We start from the raw sequence: 8,918 nt of genomic DNA, 5'->3' as shown, positions 1-8,918 counted from the left end.
ATTCTGTATCATCCCAAGAAGGCCAATGTGGTGGTCGATGCCTTGAGTAGGAATGCTGAGAGAATGGGTAGCCTTGCTTATATTCCAATTGGAGAGAGACCGTTAGCATTGGATGTTCAGGCTTTGGCCAATCGGTTCATGAGTTTGGATGTTTCGGAGCCTAGCCGGTTTCTTGCTTGTGTGATTTCTCGGTCTTCTTTGTATGAGCGCATCAAGGCACGTCAGTATGATGACCCTCATTTGCTTGTCCTTAAGGACACGATGTAGCATGATGATATCAAGGAGATTTCTATTGTAGATGATGGGGTGTTACCGATGCAGGGTCGGATTTGTGTGCCCAATGTGGATGGGTTACGTTGGTTGATTCTTGAGGAGTTCCACAGTTCGCGGTATTCCATTCATCCGGGTGATGCTAAGATGTATTAGGATTTAAGGCATCACTATTGGTGGAGAAGGATGAAGAAAGATATAGTATAGTTTGTGGCTCGGTGTTTGAACTACGAGCAGATGAAGTCGAGCATCAGAGGCTGGGCGGTTTGCTTTAGAGACTTGAGATTCCCGAGTGGAAGTGGGAGCGTATAACCCTGGATTTCATTGTCGGGCTCCCATGAAATTTAAGGAAATTCGAATCGGTGTGGGTTATTATGGATATACTGACCAAGTGTGGCCATTTTATTCCTGTTGTGACTACCTATTTTTCAGAGCATTTGGCTCGAATCTATATCCATGTGATTGTTCGTCTCCATGGTGTGCTGGTGTCCATTATCTCTGATCGAAGCACGCAGTTCACATCGCATTTATGGAGAGTTGTGCAGCATGAGTTAGGTACACAGGTGGAGTTGAGTACAACATTCCACCCACAGAAGGACGTGCAGTTCGAGTGCACCATTCAGATATTGGAGGATATGCTACACGCTTGTGTTATGGATTTTTGGGGTTCATGGGATCAGTTCTTATCACTTGCAGAGTTTGCCTACAACAATAACTACCAATCGATTATTCAGATGGCTCCTTATGAGGCCTTATATGGGAGGCAGTGTCGTTCTCCAGTTGGTTGGTTTGATCCGGGAGAACCTAGGTTGTTGGGCACTGATTTGGTTCGGGATGCATTGGATAAAGTCAAGTTGATTTAGGATCGGCTTCGTAAAATGCAGTCTAGGAAGAAGAGTTATGCTGATCAGAGGGTTCGTGATGTTGCATATACGGTGGGGGATAAGATGTTTCTCAGAGTCTCGCCCATAAAGGGTGTGATTAGGTTCGGGAAGAAGGGCAAGTTGAGCCCTCGGTATATTGGTTCTTTTGAGGTGCTTGAGAGGATTGGAGAGGTGGCCTACTATCACGACCCAAAACACAACGTGTCGTGATGGCGCCTATCACAGAAATAGGCAAGCTGACGATCACAATTAACTATGCATTTTGAATTGAAAACATGGTGAAATAAGTTTAACAGTGACATATTCTCAAAATTAACCGATAAGAAAATACAGCGACTCAATACAAAATCCCCAAAATTCGGGTGTCACTGAGTACATGAGCTACTATAATGTCAATATAATCAAACTGCGAATACAACTGTCTAGAAAGATAGAACATTCCTAAGTAACTGAAAGGAGAGTTAAGTTCTGCGGACGCCAAAGCAGCTACCTCAAAAGTCTCCAAGCAAATGAAGCTCCAAATCTAGCAACCACTGTGCTCAGAAGTACCTGGATCTGCACACGAACTGCATAGTCTTGTATGAGTACATCCGACCCAATTTACTCAATAAGTAACAGAACTAACCTTAGGCTGATAGTAGTGACGAGCTCAGATAAGTGCGGTCCAAATCCAGATAATAATAGTAATAACTTAGAGAGACATCCAATAATCAATCTGTAGAAAGTACAAAAATTTAGGCACTCCGAATCACTCGACATTCTCAATCACTGAGCGCTCTTAATCACTCGGCACTCGCCCTCAGCACTCATCGGTACATGCGCTCATTGCTAGTATGTCAAGCTTTAGAGGGGCAAATCATGCCCAAGTGCTAATATAAGCCAATCATGGCAGGCTGCATCTTGCAGCCCGATCCCATCATGAATCAATAATGCCTGCTACGGCGTGCAGCCCGATCCCATAAATATCATTCACAATCAGGCCCTCGACCTCATTTAGTCATCAATCTCTCCAGTCTCTCGGGCTCACAAAACTCATGCTAATCAGCCCAAAACAATGATACATGATGTAAGAATAAATGAAGAGACTGAGATATGATATGAAAATGATGTATGCGACTGAGAACATAACTGTAATTTAAGCAAATAACTCAACAACTAAAACGACATCTGGGGGTCGCAATAGTACCAGCATATAGCCTAAACATGATTTCTAACATGAATCATAGCTCAATTTCTCTAACACATGCAGAATACATGAAAAATAACAAGATTAGATAACTACACAATTCCACGGAATAAACCGAGTCACAATTACTACGGTGCATGCCCACACGCCCATCACCTAGCATGTGCGTCACCTAAACACCAACCACATAATACACAGTTCGAAGATTCATACCCTCAATATCAAGTTTAGAAGTGTTACTTACCTCAAACCGTGCGAATCTCTAATCCAACAAGCCCTTGCCTCGCAAATCAGCCTCTGAACGACACGAATATAGCCACAAACAAGTCAATATAATCAATACAATCTATAGGAATCAATTCCATATGATAAAGCTAGGTTCTTTAACAAAAGTCAAAAATTTCAACTCCGGTCCCACATCTCGGAATCCCAAAAAATTTACAAAATCAGAACACCCATTCAATAACGAGTCCAACCATACCAAAATCACCCAATTCCGACCACAAATCGACACTCAAATCCCCAAATCTTACTCTCCAATCCCTAGTCCAAAATGTCCCAAATTCCACCTTAAAAACACATAATCTGGGTGAGCAATTCAATGAGTATTCAATATTGTTGAATATAAATGATCAAAAGCTGCTTACCTCTTGAAATCTAGTGAAAGCCCTCTCAAAAATCGCACACTAGCCGAGCTTGCAAAGTCCAAAATGGAGAAAATAACTCAAACCCTCGGCCTTATGAATCTTCCAAGCATCTCGCACCTGCGATTAACTTAACCGCTTTTGCGGCCTCGCAGGTGCGGCCAAAAACTCCACTTCTGGAGTTTCCATGAAGGCCCCCTACCTTTGCTTTTGCGGACCAGGCTCCGCTTCTACGGAGTCGCACCTGCAACCTGGGCTCCACTTCTGCAGAAACTCCTGCTCCTCGCCACATTCACACCTGCGATGCCATGACCGCTTCTACGGTCGCGCACCTGCGATCAATTCTTCGCAGGTGAGATCCCACCAGACAAGCATCAAATTAGAAATTCCTCAAGTCCACAACTCATTCCGATTCCAACCCGAATCACTCCCGAGGCCCCCAGGACTCCATCCAAACATACCACACATCCCAAAACATCATACGAACTTAGTCGAGGCCTCAAATCACCTCAACCAACATCAAAAACACGAATTGCGCTCCAATTCAAGCCTAATGATAGTAATGAAATTCCAACTTCTATAATCGATGCCGAAACCTATCAAACCAACTCCGATAGACCTCAACCTTTGCACACAAGTCATAAATGACATAACAGACCTATGCCAACTTATGAAACCAAAATCCGAGCCCGGTAACCTCTTAGTTAACTATCAGTCAAACCTCTCAACTCTCCAAACTTCAACTTTTCCAACTTTTGCCAATTCAAGCAAAAATCACCTACGGACCTCCAAATCAATATCCAGACACACTCCTAAGTCCAAAATCAGCATACGGAGGTATCAGAACCATCAAAACTTCATTCTGGGGTCATTCACATATAAATCAACATCTTGTTAACTCTTTCAACTTAGCCTTCCAAACTTGGGTCTAAGTGTCACAATCCATTCTGAAACATCCCCGGAACCAAACTAACCACCCCGGCAAGTCACATATTAACAAATGAGCATATGATAAGCAATAAATGGGGGAATAAGGCTATAATACTTAAAACAACCGGTCGGGTCGTTACATTCTCCGCATCTCCCATTGGGTCTCCCAAGTAGCCTCCTCAACTGGCTGACCTCTCCACTTCACCTTTACTGAAGCTGTATTTTTTCACCACAACTTCCGAATCTGTCGATCCAAAATGGCCACTGACTCCACATCATAAGTCAAAACTCCATCTAACTGAACTGTGCTGAAGTCCAAAACATGATACTGATCATCGGAATACTTCCGGAGCATGGAAACATAAAACACTGGATGAACACTCGATAGACTAGGCGGTAATGCAAGCCTATAAGCCACCTCTCCAATCCTCTCAAGCACCTCAAAAGGGCAAATATACTGAGGGGTCAACTTGCACTTCTTCCCGAACCTCATAACATCCTTCATGGGAAAAACTCTGAGCATTACCTTCTGCCCCACCATGTAGGCAACATCATGAACCTTTCGATCGGCGTAACTCTTTTGTCTAGACTGTGCTATGACAAACCGTTCCTGAATCAGCTTAACATTTTCCAAAGCATCCTGAACCAAGTCAGTACCCAATAGCCTAGCCTCACCCGGCTCAAACCAACCAACCGGAGCGACACCGCCTCCCATACAAGGTATCTTACGGTGCCATCTTAATACTCGAATTGTAGCTGTTGTTGTAGGCAAACTCTGCAAGCAGCAAAAACTGATCCCAAAAAATTCATGACACAAGCGTGTATCATATCCTCCAATATCTGAATGGTGCGCTCGAACTGTCCGTCCTTTTGAGCATGGAATGCTACACTCAACTCAACCCGTGTGCATACCTATCGCTCTCCAAAATTGCGATGTGAACTGCATGCCCCCATCTAAAATGATGGACACCGGCATACCGTGAAGGCGAATGACCTCGCGGATATAGATCTCAACCAACCACTCCGAAGAATAGGTAGTCCCAACTAGAATGAAGTGTGAGGACTTAGTTAACCAACCCACAATCACCCAAATAGCATCAAACATCTTCAACGTCTATGGAAGTCCAACTACGAAGTCCATGGTGATACGCTCTCATTTCCACTCAGGAATCTCAAGCCTCTCAAGCAAACCGCCCGGCCTCTGATGCTCGTACTTCACCTGTTGACAATTCAAGCATCGAGCTACAAACTCCACTATATCTTTCTTCATTCTCCTCCACCAACAGTGCTTCCTCAAGTCCCAGTACATCTTTCCGACACCAAATGAATGGAATATCGCGAACTGTGGGCCTTCTCAAGAATTAACTCACGTAGCCCATCCACATTGGGCGCACAAATCCCACCCTACATCTACAACACCTTATCATCCCTAATAGAAACCTACTTGGCATTACTATGCTGAACTGTATCCTTAAGGATGAGCAGATGGGGGTTGTCATACTAATGCTCTCTGATGCAATCATATAAGGAAGACCGAGAAACCATGCAAGCTAGAACCCGACTAGGTTCCGAAACATCTAACCTCACGAACTGATTGGCCAAAGCCTGAAAATCTAATGCAAGCAGTCTCTCAGCAAAAGGAATGTATGCAAGGCTACCCATACTCACCGCCTTTATACTCAAGGCATCGGCCACCATATTGGCCTTCCCGGGAAGATACAAAATGGTAATATCATAGTCCTTTAGCAGCTCCAACCACCCCCGCTGCCTCAAATTTAGATCATTTTCTTTGAACAAGTGTTCAAGGCTCTAATGATCTGTAAATACCTCACAAGACATGCCGTAGAGATAATGCCTCCAAATCTCCAATGCATGAACGATGGATGCCGTCTCCAAATCATGAACGGGGTAGTTCTTCTCATGAGGCTTCAATTGGCGTAAAGCATAAGCAATCGATCTACCATTCTACATCAAGACACACCCAATACCAATCCAAGAAGCATCACAATTCACTGTATAAGAGCCCGATGCTGAACGAAAAACTAGAACTGGAGCTATGGTCAAGGCAGTCTTGAGCTTCTGAAAGCTCTCTTCACACTTATCTAACCACCTAAATGGAGCACCCTTCTGGGTCAACCTAGTAAAAGGCGCTGTAATGGATGAGAAACCATCCATGAAGTGACAATAATATCCTACCAAGCTGAGAAAACTCCAAATCTCATTAGCTGAAGACGGTCTGGACCAACTCTGAACCACCTCAATCTTCCTCGGATCCACCTTAATCGCCTCACTAGACACCACGTGCCCCAAGAACGTCACCGAACTGAGCCAAAACTCACACTTGGAGAACATGGCATAAAGTTTCTCCTTCCTCAACGTCTATGGTACAATACTCAATTAATGTGCATGCTCCTCCTGGCTACGTGAGTACACCAGAATATCATCAATAAATACTATGACAAACGAATCAAGATATGGTTGGAATACACTGTTCATCAGATGCATAAATGTTGTTGGGGCATTAGTTAGACCAAAAGACATCACAAAGACCTCATAGTGACCATAGAGGGTCCTGCATGCCGTCTCTGGAATATCCAGACCTCAAATCAATCTTAGAGAGAACTCTAGCTCCCTGAAGCTGGTCAAATAAGACATCAATGCACGACAAAGCATACTTGTTCTTAATTGTAACTTTGTTCAACTATCTATCGGCAATGCATATCCGCATAGTACTATCCTTCTTCTTCACAAACAGAATAGGTGCATCTCAAGGAGACACACTAGGCCTAATCAACCCCTTATCAAAAAGCTCCTAAAGCTACTCTTTCCGTTCCTTCAACTCTTCTAGTGCCATACGATACGGAGGAATAGAAATGTTCTGAGTGCCTGGCACCAAATCAATAACAAAATCAATGTCCTTATCGGGTGGCATGCCCGAAAGGTCTACAGAAAACACAACCAAAAAGTCTCGCACTACCGGAACAGAATCAATGGTAGGATTATCAGCACCAACGTCCCTCACAAAATCCAAATAAGACAAACACCCCTTCCCAACCATCCATTGGGCCTTCAAATAGTCGAGAGAACCTCTCCACGTGATCCTAGGTAACCCTGGCATCACCAACATCATGGTCTTAGCGTGACATTCTAGAATAGCATGACATGGGAACAACCAATCCAAGACCATAATCACGTCGAAATCAACCATACTAAGCAATAAGAGATCATCTCTCATCTCCAATCCCCCAATAGTCACCACACACGATGGATATACACGATCCACAACAATAGGATCGCCCGCGGGCGTAGATACATGAACATGCGAACTTAAGGACTCATGGGGCATATCCAGATAATAAGCAAAATATGATTATACATATGAATAAGTGGAACCAGGGTCAAATAATATAGAAGCATCGCTATGGCATACTAAGACAATACCGGTGATCACTACATCTGAAGCAACAATCCCTGGCCTGGAAGGGAAAGCATAGCATCGAGCCTGACCATCACCTGATCGGCCTCCCCCTCTAGGGCGACCTCTAGCTGCCTAAGCCCCACCTAGAGTTGGCTGAGTGGGTGGTGAAGTAACTAGTGCGCAAGTCATAACCTGACCCTTTTCCTGAACTGGACCTCCAAAATGATGGGGACACTACATGCAAACATGTCCAAACTCCCCGCACTCGAAGCAACTACCCGATGGTAGTGGACACTGAATCAGACCTCGAGAGACAAAATAGCTACTAGAAGGACCAGGTACAGATGAACCTTGAAATGATGGAGCATGATATGAATTCTGAGCTAGGAGGGCACTGATAGATGATTGACTCGAACGAGCACTGCATAAACTATGGCTAGCTGATGCACCACGATTAACTGGACGAGTCATCTGAGCGGGCCTATAAGGACGACCCCTGTTGTGGTGAGACTACCCTCCAAAAGAAACACCACTGAAACCATCTGCACCATGAGGCCTCTTGGATTCCCTCTCCTCATACTCCTAACTATGGACCTACTCTAGCCGCCTAGGAATATCAACCACCTCATCAAACCTAGCACCTGATGCAATCTCCCGAGTCATGATAAAGCGCAGTCCAAAGTTGAGGCCATCAATAAACCTCCTAATCCTCTCCCTCTCTATGGGGACTAACCAGATCACGTGACGAGCCAACTCTGAAAATATCATCTCGTACTAGGTCACAGACATACCCTCCTGGTGTAGCTGCTTAAACTGCCTACGCAACTCCTCCCGGCGGGTCTGTAAGACAAACTTCTCAAAGAAGAAAATAGAGAACTTAAGTGGTGCAGCATCGTCTGGCTTGCTCAATTCATAGGCTGCCCACCATCTGAAGGATGCCCCCGACACCTGAAAAGTAGTAAATAAGACTCCACTAGTCTCTAGAATACTTGTCGTGTGAAGAATCCACTGGCACCTGTCTAAGAAATCTTGAGCATCCTCTGGACTTGTATAAAAATAAAAATTCGCCCAGCATGGTCACAGGCTACCAGTCTAGCTCATAACACAAAGAAAGAAAATATGCAGGAATACATGTACATGATCAATGATTATCAAGTTTCATACTCCTGGATTTGTATAAATAACATGCTATAGAATAGGCATGTGCAATGTGTACTATCACCGCTAAGGTAGATAATTCCCATCAAGAAATAGAAGTTAACCAGGTTCAACCGGAAGTAATAACTCAACAAAATCTCAAACATGGTGAAAATAGCTCACATAGGGGTACAATTAGGGGAAAACAGCTCAACTTGAAGCTTAGAAATTGTTTCAAGGCATGTCATAGCCTAAGCACCACCCGAGCATGGAAATAGTACCCCGATTCATGCATATGTGCTCAACCCCACACATATGCGCCACCCATAGTACTTAGCTATCACAAATAATTCTGACAACTAATGCTTCGACCAAGTTTAGATAAGATACTTACCTCAAACAAGCCAAATCAATCTTCTAACAAGCCTTTTCCACGCGTATCGACCTCC

Source organism: Nicotiana tabacum, chromosome 13, assembly GCF_000715075.1.
Source record: "Nicotiana tabacum cultivar K326 chromosome 13, ASM71507v2, whole genome shotgun sequence".
NCBI lineage: Eukaryota > Viridiplantae > Streptophyta > Magnoliopsida > Solanales > Solanaceae > Nicotiana > Nicotiana tabacum.
Note: the sequence above shows the minus strand (reverse complement) of the source record.